At 39.2% G+C, this 21,964-nt stretch overlaps 1 protein-coding gene across 1 annotated transcript in view; it reads left to right on the top strand.

Annotated features, from left to right (window-relative positions):
* Positions 1-4,612: 4,612 nt before the first annotated feature.
* Positions 4,613-21,964, top strand: part of LOC135710881 (protein FAM107B) — a 263,826-nt gene continuing 246,474 nt past the window's right edge. The window contains exon 1 of the mRNA XM_065233591.1: positions 4,613-4,878. The gene's annotated coding sequence lies outside the window, so the exon portion shown is untranslated. The remainder of the gene's footprint in view (positions 4,879-21,964) is intronic.

The following is a 21,964-nucleotide window of genomic DNA, read 5'->3' as shown; positions in this document are numbered from 1 at the left end:
TTTGCTGGCCTACGCATTGGAATGGCAAATAGGCAGCTATAAACGTAAGTTGTCCAAATTTTGTTTCAACAGAAACTCCCAAAGTTTCAAAAACTTTGGTTTCAAATGAAGAAAGAATTTTATGTTTGATTCGTCTATGAATAATGATGGCAACGCCACCACAGGGTCCATCAAGACGATCATTCCTATAAATCAAGTAATTTGCGTCCTTCTTAACCTTATGGGCAGGTTTAAGGAACGTTTCAGTTATAACGGCAATATGCACGTTATGAACTCTTAAAAAGTTAAATAGCTCGTCTTCATTATCTTTAAGAGATCGAGCATTCCAATTTACAATATTTAATGCTTTAAAATCCATTACTGAATTTTAAAGTCATGACAATATTATTTGCAAATTTTACTCCAGTTTGAATAGCATCAAACATGGAGTTAGATTTAAGCATATCAGAAATCATGTCAATTAATGAATTCTGTAAAAATTCCATTTTGGGGGCAGTAATGCTTCCTAAGTCAAAATTGTCAAAATTTCCGTTAGAACGTTGGTTAGTATATTGATTTCTACCCGCTGCAATAGCAGCATAGGTAGCTCCATTAACTCGCTGAACATTGTTAGCAGCGAGGGGAGTAGGTACAGATGAAACATTTGAAGCAGGGGAGATATTTGTACCTACGGGTACGAATGTAGAATTTGTTCCTCGCTGACCGTTGTTAACAGCAGAGGAATTTGTACCTGGTCGGAAACGTGGAGCGTTTCCTACCTGACGGTTAGAACGAGATTGTAGGATCGCTTTGCGAGTCTTACATTCCCAAAAATTGGATTTGTGGTTTTCACCACAATTTGAACATTTAAATTTCTTAGGATCTTCCTTCACAGGACAGTCGTCCTTTGCGTGAGAGGAATCACCACAATTCATGCATTTAGCTGGCATGTAGCAATTTTTAGTTCCGTGACCCCATCCCTGGCACTTACGGCACTGGGTGAGGTTTTGGAAATTTCCTCCAGTCTTCCTGAAGTGTTCCCACTTCACTCGGACATGGAGCATAAGGCTAGCTTTTTCTAAGGCCTTAAGGTTGTTTAGTTCACTAGACTTGAAGTGAACTAAATAAAAATCATTAGAAATCCCGTTGCGCGAATCGCCAGGACGGGATTTCATTTTCATTTTGATTACTTGGAGTGGCACAACTCCAAGTAATTTTGCCAGTTCATCTTTGATCTGATCCAGGGATTCACCACTGGGCAGTCCTTTCATGACAACCTTGAACACACGTTCAGTTTTGGTGTCGTAAGTAAAAAATTTGTGCTTCTTCTCAGTAAGATACTTGAGAAGACATTTAAATCCGTCCAAGGTTTCAGCCAATACACGGCATTCACCCCGACGTCCAATTTGTAGTGAAAACTTAACTTTCACGAAATTCAAAAGTTCCATGCGAAGAGCATGGAAATCGGTAGTGGTTATCACAATAGGGGGAATCTTTTCCTTCTTGGCATTAAGCCGGGAAAATTTACTAGAATTTTTCTTGGATGATGGATCATTCTCATCATCCGTGAGCAAATCAAATTGATTACTCAAATTAATTTCATCAGAAGGGGGGTCAAGAGTTTGCCCCTTTCTTTTGCGTTTTGGCGCCATGGCGGCAGTAAATTTTTATCCAAATCGACTTCCAAGCAGATTACTATAAGAATCTGAAGGATCGAAGAGGAATTTTCCAAATCGATATCCAAGAAGGATTACCTCGGGTAGGGTCCAAACAAGGATCGAAGAGGAATAAGAGTTGAACAAGGTAGAAAATTTTTACAGGTTGAGCACTGAAAAGTGCTGTTTAAATTTGTTGTAGCTTTAGGTAGTAGTAACACTTCCTTCAGCAAAAAGAAAATAGATCCGCACGGCAAGAGAGCACGATGCGGACTGCGGGAGAGCAGCACTGATTTATATCTTTTCAGGTTCAAGCAGAATGATGTGCAACCAAGTGGTATTCGTTTATGATGACTGGGTTTGGGAAAAAGGCTTATATCATGAAAACAATGATAAAATTATCATTTGGACATTTTCAAAAGTTTAATTACAGAAAAATTGGAAAAATATTTATTTCAGAAGGTTTGCAATGTAATATCCTATCGATTGGCGTATTTGGATTTTAATTTCATCAATAAATGACAAAGTTATAAGCGTTCAAAACCTAACACTCTTTCACCACACATATTTTTTGATTTGCACCCCAGTATAGTCGACAAAGACGTAGTTCTACGTCAAAATCGAACCTTCTTAATCTGTTTTTTCGAGACTGATTTCAAAATTGACTGAGTTTTGAGAAAAGTTCAAAACCGTAGAAAATGTCTTGCTCTTCGGTGAAATGACCTTCAGTGAACTGTCTTTCGACAAAATGTCGCGCTCCCGTGTAGCTCCCGTGAAGCAGATTTAGTTTTGGCTGCGTTAAATCCGAGATATTCTCTAATACGCCGAAATCGGCGTATTCAAGTTATACCCAAAATTAAAATTGAGGATAATATGGCATGGTGCTTAGCAAAATCGAGGATTATTAGAAATTGACATATTATCATCGATGGAGTATGCCGCTATTAGAGGTGTATCAAGTTAAATGTTTGATTTGTTTAGTTATGATTCGTGGTTCATTTTGTAACTAGCTTATAAAATAACTAATCGGTCGACAAATTCAATAAAATGATAGCTTAGGGCATCCTTAATAAGTGCTCTGAAGACAGCTCGTAGACTGTAGGTACTTGCGAGCCGCGAATATTTTCAATCCACAGCTTTATGAAAAAATCCTAAATATAAATCAACATGTTTGCTGGAGTTTAAGTACCACATACTGGAGTTCCACGTGCTGCTGTGGAGCTACAAAGTTGTTGGTTGAGTACGGTTAGCTATAACGTGGATTTAAATTTACCCGAAAAAATGCATTGCGGGAAGGAATGATGCACCTTTTTTGACCTACAGAGAATGTTTTGCAAGAGACGTCTTATATCATCACAACACTGGAATTCCACGTGTTTTGTAATACAAACAATCACTTCCTGGGCCACAACTGTGCAATCATCTCTTCAGCTTGTTGATCGATCAATATAATCGATTCTTCAGCATAGCTTACGAGACAGGAAAACACGTCACTTACATGCAACAGTTGCAAAATTAGTTTCCGAATCTGGGATGCATTGTTTACGTGACACACTGCCGTCATATTGTTATCATTTGCGAATTATAGCACTGATCGGTTGCAAATCGGCGATGAAACGATGATTGCTGTGCTGTTGACTGCATCGAGATGTCTTACGTTGTACAATTGTATTGAAATTTCTGCCATTTCATATTTGTCTTTATTGGCGAAGGTTGCTTTCGTTTTTCATCGAGTGAATCCATTTCTCAGAAACTAATTAGAGTTTTCGAAACAACAAATGGATTTCCATTTAACAAACTAAACATCCATGCATCGAAACAACCAATTTTAATTGGAATTGATGTAACAAACGTGGAGCGTGGACCTTCGGGTGAAACGAGCCAAAATTTCCAACCAAAATGCAGATCATCTTCCGTTTCAAGATCGCTCGAAAACTCCAAAATTGAAGTTGCATGGTTCACACGTGTGAATATTCATACAGTGCAACGGCGCGCCGCAATCGTCGTTCATCGGTTTGAAATATTTCACAATTCAAACATTCTCTCCCACACACACGGTTGCTGAGCTGTCGTTTCGGTTCGCAAACCTCTCACACTCTCTCGCGAAATTCGCGCTTGTTCTCTCTCGTCGTGAGCATTAGTTGTTCATGTTTCGCTCTTTTTCTCGCCACTAGCAGCTCCCGAGTCGCTGCACAAACAACAGGTCAGATCCAGGCGAGAAAGAGAGGTGCCACAGTCGGAAGAAGTGTGAGTTTGTTTACTCAAATGAACCATGCCCATTTTGTTATGGCAAGTTTGCTATAAGAAATGCTCCTGGTGTTTATTAGTGAAATTCACATCAAAGATTGATTAATTGCGTAGGAAATCAGTTTGGCACGGCATTTGTGACCAGCATACACCTTCCGGTCGTATGAAACAGGTCAAAAACTGTCCAAATCCGCAGATAAAAATTTTTGTTTTGAATTTCTGTATGGCAAAATAGTGAACTTTTAGTGAACATTAACGGCAAAGAACTCACCAACACTGGGAGACCGTGAGTTCCTGCCCACCTGTCATTTTCCATCTCGAGGTCAGATCGAGATGGAAAATGACAGGTGGGCAGGAACTCACGGTCTCCCAGTGTTGGTGAGTTCTTTGCCGTTAATGTTCACTAAAAGTTCACTATTTTGCCATACAGAAATTCAAAACAAAAATTTTTATCTGCGGATTTGGACAGTTTTTGACCTGTTTCATACGACCGGAAGGTGTATGCTGGTCACAAATGCCGTGCCAAACTGATTTCCTACGCAATTAATCAATCTTTGATGTGAATTTCACTAATAAACACCAGGAGCATTTCTTATAGCAAACTTGCCATAACAAAATGGGCATGGTTCATTTGAGTAAACAAACTCACACTTCTTCCGACTGTGGCACCTCTCTTTCTCGCCTGGAGGTCAGATAGTGGATTTTACTTACGCTACAGAGGCCACACATTTTCCCGTGTGGACCAGGCAAGGCATCGTCCAGAATCGAATTCGGAGTCAGTTACATTTCAAAGTGCGCGCTGAACGGTCTTGTGTCGTTGAAGTACGAGTTACATGCTCCGTGTTGTCAGTAGTACCTACCGGGAAATCGATCGACCAAAAGTGGAAGCGAAACCATAACAAAAAGAAAAGAAACGCCGCGTGTGTTTAGCCGTTCGTTTGGTGCATTTCTGGTGGTGTTTTTTTTTCGACGCTGTGGTTGCGATTGTTGTTTTTGTGTGAGCATCATTGTCGTTAATATTGTAGTTGTCCTACCAACTAGATTGAGCCAAAATAGGATAAAATCCCCGATGTGAAAAAGTGGTGGTCCAAAGGATCTGCTGTGAAGCTGTGTGTTGTATTTTTTCCCCCACGCCAAGGACACGCAAGAAGAAGCTGCGCATTTCTTGTGTGATGTGATTCTTTTGTGTCTGCTGCTGCCTCTCTCCGTTGTCTGATTGCTGGAGATTTTCTGGATTTCATCATCCGGTGAAGGTTACAATTTTTAGGAGAAAAAAAAAATAACAGATTCAAACTTTCTATAAGACTACCAGGCCACATGAAGTATGATTAACTCGCTCGCTATTGCAGAGTTTTGAAGGCTTGGAACACAGGTAAACAAAACAACTGGGCACAGAGCCAAAGGCAGCCTACGCAGTATGGTGGGACGCATGGTCCAGCAGGAAGAACTTGCCAGAAGAAAGGAACCCCTGTGCGTTGTGAATAATGCGATGCGGTTGCAAGAGTAGGCTTATCGAGATTTAGTAGCTGGCATATGGATGTATCGAATTTTGGTTCTCGCTTTCGATATCGACACATTGATGAACTGGATGAAAACATTCTCAAGGTCATTCATTTGTGTTCCCCACATGCAATGCTTTTGGCGTAAGGCTTGTTTGGAAACACCAGCATAACAGTGATCAGATGGATGGACCATGTTTCTAAGGCTGTGCATATGAGAATTTTCCGGCCTATCCTAGACAAAATTTATGTTCTTGTCGGCTAGAATATAAACAAGCTTGGATGAGAATTATTTTAAATTGGAAGGGTTATTTTAAAATTTACGAATATCGAAGTGAAAGCATGCCAATTAGAACAGAAACTTGGTCAATTTTTCAGCACTGTAAATAATATGCTGGGGTATTCGTATTATCAATAGCGTATTATCAGCTTTCAACTTAGAGCATAAGGGACGAATGACTGCCGAAGTAGCTAAAATCCCCAAAGAAAAACAGGTTAAGGGTAGCACGTCGGACTACGAGATTATGTTTGCTGCTCTATTCAAAAACATATTAAAATAAAATAAAAGGTTTAGACTAACTTCAAAATCAACAATTAATTATTGAAATTTTTGAAATTGGGCGGTTGTTGAATAAATCCTTAATTTAAGATTCAATTTTTTGAAATTAGAAAATTAGTTGCTTTATTATTCATAATTAGGTTCCAAACATGTTTATCCAACTTTCGAAAACTTACTAATGTTAGTCATGGAAAAACAACTTTAGAAATCAAAGCGCACCTGACATAACAAATCTTTATGTTGAGAAATTATGACAGACAAGTGGCTTTCAACTAAAACTTATTAAAGTTGACTTAAATTCAGTTTATCTTTGCTCAAGCTGTGCTAAATTAAAAATCTATAAAATAGCAAACGTTGTAATTGAATAAATGAAATTTCAATTTGATTGCTTCATTGAAGCATATTAAACACCCAATAGAATGGACTAAATGTATAACATATAGTTCTAGTTATAATTTTCCTAACTTTCATTTTTTGTTGTTCTCTCGAAAAAAGAAAGATTGTATGTATCACAACATATCAATTCTTCTTCTTCTTCTTCTTCTTCTTCTTCTTCTTCTTCTTCTTCTTCTTTTTCGCATTATAATCTTATTGCCTATCGCAAATTAGATTATTGCGTGCTCTCAGCTTAGTGTTCTAGATGCACTTCTACAGTTATTGTGGCAAGTACAAAGGCAAGTGTGTGGCAAGTACAATCATACTCTGCCCAGGGAAGTCGAGAAATGTTCCAAGTGAGCAATTTCCTACGAATTCCCAAATCGGTTTATTTTTGTGTTTTTTGATTTGGTTGAAAATCATATTCATTTTCACAGATTAAAGATGATTATTCACAACTTCACACGAAGAAATTGGATTTGTCCATTGATTTGAAGTCGATTACAGATAGTTTGATATGTGAAAGAAAGGCAATAGATTGCTGCCTACGACGCTGTGAAAACTGCATGGATTCATCTATTTTCGAACAAAAGTTATTGGAAGAAATCGTGGAAAAAGGCATTAATGAAACACAATTTGAACAATGGGTCACAACCGACATATGTGATATAGCAACATAAGTTAAAGAGCCGGATGAATTTGTTTCCTTGGAAAATTAGAGAAATTAATACCTCATGATTTTATAAAACAGCAGCAGTCTATGTTTTTGCAGAATACAAAACAAAATTTACAGGAAGGTGAATTTGTAGTATTATGTGATTTTTCAAAAAAAAACTACACATTTGTATTACAAGACGAGCTTGAGCTTGAGCTTGAGCTTGATTGACCGCCCACGGTTGCTACTCTGTTATTGCCAGATCAGCTGTAATTACACAGAGAACCAATAGACGATGCTTGGGACTAGCAATCATCCTCAATGTGTAAAAACTGGTGATCTTAAATTAGGCAATACCAGCGCCGGCCGCGCCCGAACACAGGTCAAGAAAGGAATGGGAAGGATTGTGTTGACATGACACTCGCTTTGATGAAAGCCGAGAACACCTCTGCACTTCCACGAGGAATCACTGGGATGTTGGATAAGAGGGTTGGGTTTGCAGCAGGGTTTGTTTTGGTAAACGATAAGCTGAATTGATTTCCTAACGATCATATAACGCGAAGGAGCTTGGGACTAAACCCACGCTTTTCTGCTCAGTAAGCAAAAACGTTTGCCACTAGGCAGACGAGCACCTTTTTAATCACTGAGTTGCTGTTATTACCATGTAGTCACATTAACAAATAAAACTATTGACGAATCTTGAATGTGGATGGGCCTGAGATTAGACTCATGATGTTCTGCTCAGTAAGCAAAAACGGTTGCTCTAAGGCCACCGAGCCCCTCATATCACATAATACCGTTGCTCAAATTTGTGTATCCATTCAAACCCGGAACCAACGACAACAACGAGTTTCGCAAAATACACGATACACAATCGATTTTACCATAAATCTCTTTGATATGTAAGGACCTGGGACCGCGTTTTTCTGCTCAGTAAGCAGGCCACTGTAACCGACGATCTTTCAAATCCGAAAACTAAAAACTACGAAAAAGTACTTAGGCCTTCATTAAGTTCCACTTTCACGCGACGTTCAATGACAGGGTCCTATCCAGGATTACATCTGAAAAATCCAAATCTGGCCAACGCCCACCTAAACCTGTTCTAATCCACCTGAAATGACTAACGAATGGAAGACTTTGATTACCCAGCCATGCAATAGTCTCATTCCGTGCCTTATGGCAACTTGATGATTCTATTGCGCTCATCTTTTGGCACCACCCAGGGGAGACTTGGTCCTGTACCCAATGCTTAACTTATCTCCATTCCACTCAGCTACTCGCAATTTCTTGTGATATAGTGGGCGGAATATTATTATATGAGACAATTCAATGCAGACGTCTTTCCAAATTTGGCAGATCGTCAGGTAATCGGTGAGTTACCACGATAGTCGCTATTCAACAACTCGCAACGTCCCATCGTCAACGCCTGCTATGAGAATTTCCCATTGCAGACGCCAACGAAATGATGCCATCGAGCTATCGATCAACTACCCTGGTTATCGCCTGGTACCTTATAGCACGATGCTAGGAGGCGAACCGGAAGAATCGATGAGCTACCTCCCCCACTACACATTTGTATTACAAGACGAAGTACAAAGTCATCACTGGAATAATCAGCAAGCAACTATTCATCCATTTATCATTTATTTTAAACATGAAGGAAAAAATAATCATTTGAGTTATGTAGTAATTTCAGAAGATTTGCGTCATGATCCTGTATCTGTAAACTAATTTATCTCAAAAATGATTGCTTTTCTACGCACAGAACAACAGTTAACTGTGAATACAATTTATTTCGTGTCTGACGGAGCTGCATCCCAGTATAAAAATCGGAAATTTGTTTCTAGTCTTTGCCAATTTAAGAATAAATATGCAATAGAAGTTGATCATCGCTTGGAAAAGGTCCATGTGATGCTATAGGAGGAACACTAGAACGTATGGCTACCAAAGCTAGTCTAGCTAGAGAACGTGAACATCCGATAAAAAATGCAAGGGAACTTTACGATTGGGCTCAGAAGCAAAACGAGGATCAGCTGACTCAAATTTTCTTTTGTTATGCAACTACTGAAGAATATGAAACTCATAAGCACGAGCTTAACGAACAATACTCAAGGGCTATAACCATTCGAGGAACTCAAAAATATCACTGATTTATTCCTATTTCTGAAAGACAAATAGAAGTCAGACACTTTTCAAACTGTAATAATGAAAAGAAAATTGTTGATACTACTGAGAATTAAACTATGGATTTCTATTACAACTATACCAATCTAAAAATGTAAAAATAAATGAAATCGTTCGCAATTATAAGTTATAACGCACGACTCGCAGCCTGCGAGATCTCGACCACCGAATACGCTTCCTGTCTCTAAAACGAGTGGCTTAAGCGCCACCTCCGGAGAGGACCACTCGTCAAGGTTTGGTTTGCCCTTCAAGAGACTGAAATTTAGTTTGAGAGCGATTCAGCAGACGGAAATCCCATGAGGGATTGAGATCCTCGCAAACAGAGACCGCTTTAAACGGTCCTAAGCGAAAGTTGGTGCTAACCGTCGTTCTACCGAAACACAACAACCCCACTCACATTTATCATGACTGGAGGAACTTTCCCTTTCAGATTTCCTCCACCGATCCTGACACGTGAGTGTGGAGACTGTTTTCCCAAGCAGTAAATTGAACTACAACAAAAAAATACTACAAAAAAAAAAAATAACACAAAATAGAACGACACCAAAATGTGAAGAATCTAGCAATTTTTGTTGTTTATCATTACGGGGAAAGCTTTTACTGTACGAAAACAACATTTATTTCAGGGCTAAATAACGGAAATCATTATATGATTTATTCGTGTTTCTAACCAATTTTTTTTTATTCATGGCACTCGTTCCTTTCTCATTTGTTCGTTTGTTTGCTAGCTCTCCCTAATCGTGTGTGCGGTTTCCTGATCTGGTTCTAGCGATTGCTAGCCTAATTTGATAATCCTCTTCGAGCTCATGTGTTTGTGTGTGTGGAGATTCGCATGCGTTTCATTTACTCACGGTAATCATTGTCGTCGCTGCTTCATCCGTATCAGCACAGAAGCATCCCTTCGTCGGAGTGATGTTGGCAAAGTAGCAGCCTATTCAAACGGTGGTGGTGTTGCACATTGCACCCCGGACTGGTATGGTGCGGAAATTCCCAATCGAACCCTCGAATTGGTACTGAACTAGCACCGACTGCCGGTGGCGCAAATGGTAACTAGTGGATCGTCGAAGACGAATAATGTACGTGGGTTCACGTGGTTGATATTGGCGGATTTGGCCAACGCTCTGCCGGAGAACAGTTAAACGGTGTCTCCCTTCCGAATTCTCCCCCGAACCGGGAACCTTGACGTTGAAGCGTGGGGTCTAGAGAGCGCGATTTAACTCCTTGGTTGCGGTGTGCCGAGCAAAGCCATCTATTTGCTAGAAGCGATGAGGTGCAAACTCCAATCTGCACAAAACGATCCTGCACAAAAAGCCGTCGAACGGCTGTTCGACACATTTCAGATACATCTCCACACAAAAGACATTATTCACCTTACCTTTCTACGAGATTTTCACACACAATAAGTGGACCGCACGGAACTTCTAACCTACCGTTTGCACTCTACAGGCTAACAGAAAGGAACAAAACATGTAACATTTAATTCGGTCTTTTAGACTCTTCACATTTTTAACTTCACATACCATGAAAAACACACCGGGACACAAAGTACACTTAAGTACTATCTACTCGCACTTCCGCCTCTTCCACGGTTCAAGTCAATGTGAACGAGTAGAAGTCCCAGAACCCTCAGATAGGTGTGAATTCAACGGTCATCGTGGCCGGAAGTACGTCAAATTACCGAAGTAATTCAACGACCTTTCAAACGACAAATTTCATCATCTTTCTCTGTAACCATTCAATGCTACATCTCTTTCCTTATCATGCAATTTCAATCTACTATCTTGGTCAAATCTATTTGCGGTTACTCTTTTTTTACGACAGAACGGTTCGGATTCGAACCCCGGCCTTTAACGAGCAGGTAGCGTATTCGGGTCAAATGGAGTGAACTTAGCTGAACGTATTGGGAACTCGTTGATTTTTGTATGACACCTATAGGCGCCTATAGGTGGACGTACGTTCCTTGGCGGTGAATACATTTATGAATTGTAAATTGTAATTGTTAATTGTAAAAAAAACGAAAATTCATGCAAAATACTTAAATGTGGAAAATTGTATGATTAGGAATTCTGTGCAAATAAATAACTAAATACATAAATGGAAAAGCGTACTTTTTACAAAGTTCTTTACATATGCTAACGAGCGAAACATGTATTTGCAAGAAAATAAATTGTTTCAAAATATATACATTCTGGATAATTTAGATCATATCGATGATCCACCACAAGCATTTTCATTGTAAAATTTTCTGTTCTTTCGGAAAAAAATATTTTCGGAACTGGAGAACCGCGAAATACATTTAAAAATGGCCAAAAACTACCAACATTTTAAAAATATCTACTTTCAAACCGCTACATCTCGCTACGACTTATCAAAATTTTACTGAAGTGTTTTTTATTGTGAATTTGGTGTACTTTCATTATATAAAATCGAAACAGTAATTGGACCATGTTTTGGACAAAACTTGATTTTTTTAAAATATCATAACTTTTTTGTCCATCATTTCTCTATCTTGACCTATAGTGCAATAGATAGCATTTGTTGTCCCCTAAACCATATCAACAAATAAAAAAAATAACAAAAAATAATTTTTTGAGAAAAATTGTATTTAAGACTTTATTTGAAATTTTAAGTTAAATTGGGTAAATTTTTTTAGAGTGCATATTTTTTTTTCAAATAGTCTCATCTATTGCCTGCAATATTGCCCAAGACACCAAACAGATCGGACAAACAGTTTTCTAGTAAAAATTTTCTGAAGATAAGCTTGATATTTTTCTATATGCCCCTTTCAAAAATAAGGCAGGATTCACAATGGCGATCTGAAGATTCAAAATGGCATTGTCGGTTATAAGGAACGTTTCCGCAAATTTTAAACCAAATCAAAAATACAAAAATAAACCGATTTGCGAATTCGTAGGGAATTGCTCAAGTTGAAAAATTCCTAGACCCCTTCGGGAATCGAACCCAGCCACCTTCAGAATGGTCTTGCTTTGTAGCTGCGCCTTTTCCGATTGAGCTAAGGGAGACGCCCAACATAACAATAAAATTTGAAATTTGTTGTATTCATCTCAACAACTTTTCCAAAGACAGCAACCTGTAGCCGAGCAGTAAATTTTGAACAAGCAATCAGAAGTCAAATGGTACGTAAGCGCCGACATATATGAGAATTATGATCTGAGCTGTCCAGTATACAAAGGGTTTTATCCAACTAAAGACATCAATCTCCTATCTAGTCGAAACACTGAAAACGAAACTAACTCAGAAAGTGAGTCACTTTTACTCATTCGTATGGAGAAATGTCTAAAAGTGTAGGTCACGCAGCGCATGGAATTACCTACGTATTTGGAAATTTCTCCATGCGAATGAGTAAAAGTGACTCACTTTCTGAATAAGATTCGTTTTCAGTGTTGATAGCGGGTCACTTTTTAGTAACTTTGTAATTGCGATGTAAAATTTGTTAAAAAAATAAAGAAAAATTGTTACAGTGCTACAGTATGTTTAGTTCTTAGTTGGAAGTACATTATCCCGCTCTCGTCGTGTCACTAAGTTTATCCACTCCAATTGAATATATACCGTTTTCCGAGTGCTGCTTTCTGGACTTTCACCGGGCCGATTACACTGCATTGAACAATGCGCTTGCGGAAATAGATTGGCACTGTATCGAAACGGCCGCTAGAGTCAATGATGCTGTGGATTGTTTCAGCTCTGCGCTGGAAGAAGTTATTTTCCGCACTGTCCCAGCAAGACGTCCCCCGCAGAAGCCTCCATGGTCGAACCCACGCCTACGTAAACTAAAACGTCAGCGCTCCGCCGCACTCCGAAGGTACTGCAGCTCTCGCTTACCGTTCTACAAGCAACAGTTTAATTTCGCAAGTCGTCGCTATCGAAACTACAACCACTTCCTCTATAATCGGCACGTGAGACGCACGGAAGCGAACCTTCGGTCGTACCCGAAAGGTTTTTGGTCGTTTGTAAATTCAAAACGGAAAGAATCCGGGCTTCCTTGTTCCATGTTCCTCGGAGATGATACGGCCTGCAGCGAAAGTGAAAAATGCAGCTTGTTTGCTCGTCAATTCAAACAAGTCTTCCACGATTTTTCCGCTTCACCGACACAGGTGTTGGTCTCAACCTCCGGGATGCCACGTGATGTTTTTAGTTTTGACATACCTCACATCACTGAAGACATGGTGATAGCCGCAACACGCAAAATGAAGAACTCATTCGCCGCTGGTCCTGACGGAATTCCCTCGTCAGTTTTAAAACGATGTGCAGTCAACCTCTGCCTTCCACTTGCGCGCATTTTTAATTTCTCGGCACAGCAAAGTGAATTCCCCTCCCGCTGGAAGCTTTCCTATCTGTTTCCAATTCACAAAAAAAAGGAGACAAACAGAATGTCGCTAATTATCGTGGGATTTCCTCCATGTGCGCCTGCTCTAAACTTTTCGAGATTATTGTAAATGATGCTCTGTTTATGTGCTGTAAAAATTATATCGATACGGACCAACATGGTTTTTACCCCAAGCGATCGGTTTCCACGAACCTTGTGCAGTTTACCTCTGACTGTCTGCGAAGCTTGGATGCTGGATGGCAAGTTGATGCTGCATACATGGACTTAAAAGCCGCTTTTGACAGGGTGGATCATGAAATCCTGCTTGCTAAGTTGGAGATACTAGGTGTCTCGTCTACGGCTGTGAAATGGTTCAGATCGTACTTAGTGAATCGCTCTGTACGAGTCAAGATTGGCGCGACGGAATCAAATGTTTTCTCAAACAACTCGGGAGTCCCGCAAGGTAGCAACCTGGGACCTCTGCTGTTTTCGATCTTTTTAAACGACATCGCTCTGTTGTTACCATCTGGATGACGTCTTTTCTACGCAGATGACGCCAAAATCTACAAAATTATCAAAAGCCTCTCGGACTGTTGGGATCTCCAGCATATGCTATGTATTTTCGCTGACTGGTGCACGAGAAATTTGATGGGCCTGAGCATCGAAAAATGCCACGTCATCTCCTATCACCGTAAAAACGAACCAATTTTGTTTGACTATGTGCTCTTTGGACGTTGCATTGCCCGTGTAGAACAAATAAAGGATCTCGGTGTTACTCTGGACTGCGGGCTCACCTTCAAAATCCATTATAACGACATCATTTCCCGAGCCAATCGCCAACTGGGTTTTATTTTCAAAATTGCCGATGAGTTCCGGGACCCGTTATGCCTCAGATCACTTTACTGCTCACTTGTGCGGTCTATATTAGAATCAAGTGCAGTTGTATGGTGCCCTTTCCAAGCCACTTGGATCGCTAGAATCGAATCTGTTCAACGAAAGTTTGTGAGATATGCTCTTCGTTTCTTGAACTGGCGTGACTCATCGAACCTGCCACCGTACGAGGAGCGTTGCCGTCTTCTGGGCATCGAACCGCTAGTGGTGCGACGGACGGTCGCTCAAGCTATGTTTGCTGGAAAGCTTCTCACGGGTGACATCGACTGTCCAACGTTGCTGGCCCAGCTAAATATGTATGCTCCTGAGAGACCTCTTCGTCAACGCGAATTTCTGTTTTTGGAGCCACGAGGCAGAAATTATACGCAATTCGTGCAATCAGCCGACAATTTAACTACTTTTATTGCGAATTTGACTTTAACGTATCAGCAAATGTGTTTCGTCACCGGTTATTTGACCGTTTTCGTTTCGTTGACCATAACTATTTAGATTAAGTTTTATTCATTAAGACATTAATTGTCAGTTGAATTATTAATTAAACAAATAAACAAATAAACAAATAAACATTAGTCAATAAATAGGGGAAATGGCTCTAATGGCCTATGGATCTAAGATTGGGCCCATCGCTAAAAATCTGCTATTTATCAATTGTATCTAGATGAACGCCTCATTGGGACGGTACTAATGGATATTTTTTGTCGCTATTGAAAATTTAGTCGATTGTTGAATTTATATATGGGCCCAAATTAGGGACACTTAGGCCGACATTACATACATTTCCCCTACCTTTCAGAATTTCTAACTCAATTTGAAATATATCCATTATACATTTGGATTGTATTTTTCAAAAATGCGTGAAATTAGGATCATAGGTTAAAAGCATTAGTAAACAACCATTGAAAGGTTATTTACACGCGAACCAATACCACTTTCGGAAAGGTGAGAGCTACCCCTATCCGATGCTGTTATTGGTTTGCGTGAGCGTACTTCGGTTTGCGTGTAAAGGGCCTTAAAAAGTTTGTTTACAAAAACTTTTGTGCCGTTATCAAATGTTGCGCCTGATATTTACACAAAGTGCAAAAGCTTGAAAATAATAGCAGAATATTAACAAATATCAACAGAGATCTTAAAAAATTGTTTATTCAGGTACTTGTTTTCCTTTCTTTAGTATGACACCTCTCAAGTTAAAATGTATTGAAAACTTTTCTTATTTCCAAAATTTTAAGATTATTTGTCAGTCTGTCAAATGATCCAAAATCTCGTCACAAGATTTCTATCTTGTGAAATGAAGTTCAAAGATTTTATGAATTCCAGGGATCTTTCATAAACAATTCCGATCACTCGATATTTGACTCATCATGTCTTATTCTATTTTTTACCAGTTTAAAACAGTTTATAAGCTTAAAGATTGAACACGAAAAAATGTTGCCATTAAGGCGTTTTTTTAGATTTTTTTTTTCAAAATGTCTTAATCAAGCTAAGAGTGTATAGAGTCACAGTAAGCATTGGTTTTCAGGTTAAGCTCATTTGTTTACATTATGGCTTCACCAAAAACCCCGGTCTATCCGCTCCTGGCAGTTTTCGATCAAATTTCTGGGCAGGAATTTCATACTTCGGTTGACCGGACGAGTGCCCCAGATGAATATAAAATCAAAAAGTAATTGAAATTCCCCAAAAAGTTCATTGTTTGGCAAGCAATCTGCAGTTGTGGGATTAAAAGCGAAACTGGGACCATGAACCAGCAAATTTACCGGGAGGAGTGCCTAATGAGTGCCTTTTCTGGAGCAGTATGAGGTAGTGGGAACAGGGCTGGTGCAAAAGATGATGGGTCTTCTACAAAAAAAAGTTCCTTCTTACAGTTTCAATTGATGTAGTTTGGAGATGTTTAGTTGCTAAGGACCTTGTATCAGTTATGGTTGATCAGGTAAATCATGTGATCTGAGCTCAAGACAATTTGGAGAACCTTTATTATAAATCAAATAAATCAAAAACGATCCGCAGGAACTTTATGAACATGTCTTTGTAAGTTTTGTCGCTGAGGACATCGTGCAGTTCATGGTTGAGCCAGTAGATCAAATAATCTGAACTCCAAAGCAACTTGGAGAAAACAAATGTTCTGGATTGTTCTGTCCGTCATCCAACAGTCCTTGACCTCCTGATCAACTTTGCCGAAGAAATCATCCGTCTAAATAGTCAGGATCTTGAGATACAGCAGCACAAATAGATTCACTTTCAATAATCAATAGCGCCACCTAGTGGAGGAATTCCGAATTGTTCTGTCCATCATCCAACAATCCTTGATCCCCTGATCAACTTTGCCGAAGAAATCATCCGTCTAAATAGTCAGGATCTTGAGATACAGCAGCGCAAACATATTCATTTCGAATGGTCACTAGCACCGCTTAGCGGAAGAATTCTGAATTGTTTTGTCCATCATCCAACAGTCCTTGACCTCCTGATCAACTTTGCTGAAGAAATCATCCGTGTATATCATCGGTATCTTGAGATACAGCATTCAAATCATGCAAAATAGGAGATTTTAGGGCAAAACTATGAAAACCCCAACTTACCCTATCGTGCCCAAGATGAAACCCACTCCAATCGATTTCTGAGACTTTTTTATATAAGAATGACTATTTTTTAGTCTCTTGTTCCAGCGAGCACCGAAGTTATTGAATTTTAGCACATTGTTTCGATTTTGTCCCCAGTGTGCATTGTGTGGTCCTCCTCATTGTTCTTCATCAGCAGTTCTTTCAGTTGATACTTCGTCGAATTTGGAATGCAACCATTTCGTGATGAGTGTGTGAGTGATGAACACGTTTTGCGTCCCCTCGTTGGCGAATCTGCCATACAATGAAACCACTGGAAGCGGCTCCCGTTCTGGTGGAGGAGGCTTATTTGATAGCGGAAGATAAAATGTTTATTGTGTTGTACCTTTTGACTATAGTTTTAAGATGTATTGTATAGTGAACAAGAATCCTCGGCTCTGTAAAGTTAATTCAGTTGAGCCTTATCAAATAAATTGTTAAAAAAAATAATAATACCTACAAATGTATAGCTGTTTTTTTTTCCTCTGTTCGGGACCTAACACTACTGCGACCAGTAAATTGATCTATTGTAGTATATCCCGTGTCCTTAGTTTAGTGCATGTCGTATTACTCCATCACTATTGAGAAATGATGAAGTATTCGATTTTTTTACAGTTGCCACTCTTGCATTTATCGCAAGGATCCGACTCTAATTGAAAGGTCCCGCTATTTATACCCTTCGGAGTGTTGAAACACCCTCCAAAGGCGCGCCCCTTTGTCAGTCAAAATTGAATTCCTTAGCAACAAAATTAAGGTATGACACCGATAATGACCATGCATCAGAACCCTAGTCTTAACCACTTCAAACTAGGGAACAACGAAGAGAAGATTAGGAATCACATAGATGCAGACAACTAACTCATTTTTTGCCTTGTTTCAAGATCATCCTCGGTAGACAAAGCCGAGTCTTGTCACTATCAACAAGGCATAAAAAGTAACAAGGACTAAGATGTGTTCCTTGGATTACTGAAAAATCCTGTTCCCCTAGTATGAAGTAGTCAGGAACTAGGGAACAACGGATAGAAGATTAGGAATCACATAGATGAAGACAACTAACTCATTTTTTGCCTTGTTTCAAGATCATCCTCGGTAGACAAAGCCGAGTCTTGTCACTATCAACAAGGCATAAAAAGTAACAAGGACTAAGATGTGTTCCTTGGATATGTATGTATAGCTGTTACATTGAACTATGAAAAATAAAACGCATTTTTAACCCCCAACAAGATTTTTGTGTCCGGATTTTTTCGTGTTCAACCTTTGTAATGGAGCTTTCCCACAGTCGACCTAATGACTCATTCAGTCTTGTTCGGCCCAGTAGAATGCATAGCAACTCCTGTTGTAGAAGAATTATCCTTTTTTTCATTAATTCAAAAATAATATCTGGGTATTTATATCATTTAATATTTTAAAACGCTATCTCGGCGTTTCATTCTTCATTTCGGAAATAGTTCTAATAATTAGGCAATGTCTTCTTATTAGGCAACTAAGCAAACACGAAGCACCTTCGTGATGGAAGTTCTCACTTCGCATAAAGATCATCATAGTTCATATCTAAAAAGCGTGACGTGTTAGAGAATAGATTTATGCTAGACTTTAATTCAGGATACCATAAGAATTTCAAATATCTCTGTTATTGAAAGTCGTGTTACACATTGTTGTTAGTTTTTAATCTAGTTGTGCAAGATCTTGCAATATAAACTTTTGACGAATGCGTACAGATACGAAATCGATAACTATCTTTTTTGGATGACTGACAAATCAATTTGCATGATTCTATTTCTGAATAAAAAAAAATATTTATATTTTCTGATAATGTTTAAGTCACATTTTGGTAACTTTTTAAAATGATTTTGGTCACTTTTGAGTTACTTTTTTAAATGATTATAGTCACTAATTCACTATTTTTATTGCTTGACACTGCTATCAGCCCTGAATCGGCTAGATAAAAAGTGATTCAGAATTCATAATAATATGACGTATCAAATCACGGCTTTAAGCCTATACTACCATCGGCCCTTTTCAGGGCCACCAAGATTTGTCAATAGAGTAAAATTTCTGAACATGTTCCAACTAAAATTCATATCAGAAGGTTCTTTTCATGGCAATCATAGTCGTAAAGAGAGAGAAAGATTAGTAATTTCCATTTAATTCAACTACCTTATTTGCTTATCCTTGACAGATACGCGTATTTTGTCTACAATTTGCAGACTTCTTGAGGGTCTTGTACTAATACTCGACTGAAGAAAACATCGCATTTACCGAATATATACTAACTCAGGTACATGTTCACTTAAAAGCTAGGTAAACTTAAATTTAATTTCCTGTAGGAGCAGGTACTCCGCTGCTTACTCGTTGATGTGTCCTCTTGAAAAGCCATGTGTGTCCGTTTCCTTGATCCCTGTTGAGTAAAGTTGAATTTCGTTGTTTGTTGATCTCGAGGCTCTCTGCAACATCCAATTTCCATGGTGTAGATACGGTTCGTAAAATCGTGATGTCCTCCGTCGATAGTTGGTGGTCCTCTGCGAAGATGTGTTCTGCAACCTTTGATTTGAAATCATATGTTAGGCCCCTTTCCTCTTGCATTTTGGGTTGCGCTAGGGTTAACTACCCCAATTCCGGCCTATTAAGCACTACCTGCACTTTGTCTTTCTTAATCTAGCGTAGTTTAGCACCAAACCGAATATTATTATTACTGATGCCTTCAAATTGATTTACCTTTCCGTACGTACCGTAAGATTTGATAAAGAGAAACAAATGGTTGAGATATTGTCAAAAGTCTAACACTGCTTCTTGACGCCGAACTCGGCCTACGGATTCTAAACTCGGCCTAACGCATTGAAACGCCAATGAATTCACTTCGGCCTATCGGATGAAGATAAAAGTTGATTCGGTCGGTGCGCTTCTTTTGTTTTTGGGAATAATGTGTGCAAACCTTCATATCACGCGTTCTCATTGACTTCGTTCCGTAGCTTATTAACTAAAGTATCCTACCAAACGCATAATTGACTTGTTAACTCTGAAATCATGAATTCGAGGTTCTTATAGAGCAGTGCACGGTCCCTAACCTCAATTTTTGGTTCCAATCATTTTGTCTCTGAGTAAAAGAGATGGCAACGAATGGGAGCCAAAACAAACCACCCAAAACTGTCAAAATTTACGGGTGAGAGAAGAGTGCAGCAAACCTTCGTGCACTGATCTTTACATGGGGTTTCCCCAATTCATACTTTTTAAAACATGACAAAAATCCATGAGTAGTCGGTCTTCCACGAAATCTGTTAATACATTTGGCACCATATCAGAATTAGTTTTAAAAGTCTCTAATTTACTTCCATATTGCGTGTATCTAACAAGCTCATAATATTTCGGATATTAATTCCAACAACACTTCTTGCATGAAACGTAATGACTATTGAGTAATTCGAATGATCATCGATTTAAAAAAAAACCCTGTTCGGTCAAACTCCCAATCGTTCACAGTGTGTAAAAAACTGACATGTGCTCTCAGAGATTTCGAAATTTGAATAAACTCCCTCCCGCAACCGCACCACGTAAGTGAGCTCGTACGCGATCAAGCCGAAACACCCGACGACAATCAATGTACTTAACTCACTATGTGAACCTATAATTTTCGCTCCCAAATGAGCGGAATTACCAAATTTGGCTTCAAACCGAAACGAAAAGTTCATTGATTTTTCGGAAACAGGAAATTAATATTACATTTACATTCATGATTACACGTAAGTGCCGTGGTGGATGTTGGCTGATACCGCTCCGGTTGCCACACATTTTGACGCTAGTGTACATTCGATAACAATCATGTGGAGGTTTTTTTTGTAATGGAAAGCTGAGATCTTGTTTTGGGCACTTTTTGCGGGGGTTGCAGTCACTGGAAAGTCGATTTTCTCCAAAACAGCCCTAAATTATGATGATGAAGGAAGCGCACTTTTTTTCGAATGGTACCGGTCATTGCTACCAATTTAAACAAATTGCTGTAAATCAATTTATGATATAAACCTCTTTAACGAGATTCTACCTAATTCGATCAATCACTGTCTGCTTATTTACATTGAAAATTACCCAACCCGTGATATCTCCTAAACGAAAGTACACTTTTCTCCAATTGTTTTCCACCGACTGCGTGTTTCATATACGGCGAAATCTCCCCCGCAAAAGCAAAAGTTCAACTACGCGTCGTTCGGTAGCTTTCCTCTGCCATCGTAGCGGAGCAATCGGTCGGAGACAATAGGGGGAGAAACATCAAGTTTGATAAGTTTATCTCACGCATTCACTGTTATTTTTTTTTTTTCTTGTAGTAGATAATACCCCCGAAAGTGAAATCTTCTTCAACCATTTTACCCAGTCATACAATGCTTATTAGTCGCTTAAGAAGCCATGTCTTTATGCAGTTGAAGGTAAGAAGTGCTCACAGCCCTACGCGGTTTAGGTACCTGAAAGGCTTGAGTAGCAGCATTTTTAATCTCAATGACATTACAAACTTTGTTGCTGTTATTGTTGGTGGATATGATTCCCACTTTTGTTGGGGAAAAAGCCTTTGTTGTGGATGCACTTGGCCTTCTCGCAGTTGAAATGCACACACACGTGTCTGCTTAGAAATAGGAACGTACGAGAAAAATGTGCGCGCGTTTCAAAGGCCGGTACCTCCAACCGTTGTGCTTCTACACTCGCTGGTCGGTCGTGCTAGAAATCGGTTTCTCACTTAGCCGTTGCGCAGATATGATACTAAGCAACAATATATAGGTATGTATAATAAACTTGGCTCGGTGCCTATGAAGCGGGGTAATGAAATTATAACGATTTTATTGCATATTTTTTGTGCGTTTAAGAGCATCCGAAATAATGGGTAAGGAATGAGCAAAATTTTGTGCTACAATGTTAAAGAGGATGTCGGAATGGTACCATGGGATAGGGTTACCATTTCTTGGAACTTAAAGAAGAAAATGGTTCTAGATATAACTGAATGAGCTGAATGATTTAATGAACAGTGTCC

The sequence above is a fragment of the Ochlerotatus camptorhynchus genome, unplaced genomic scaffold, assembly GCF_037179485.1.
Source record: "Ochlerotatus camptorhynchus isolate MF236.1 unplaced genomic scaffold, CSIRO-AGI_Acam_v1.1 ptg000404l, whole genome shotgun sequence".
NCBI lineage: Eukaryota > Metazoa > Arthropoda > Insecta > Diptera > Culicidae > Ochlerotatus > Ochlerotatus camptorhynchus.
The sequence above is the reverse complement of the archived record's forward strand: the minus strand, read 5'-3'. Positions and strand labels throughout refer to the sequence as shown.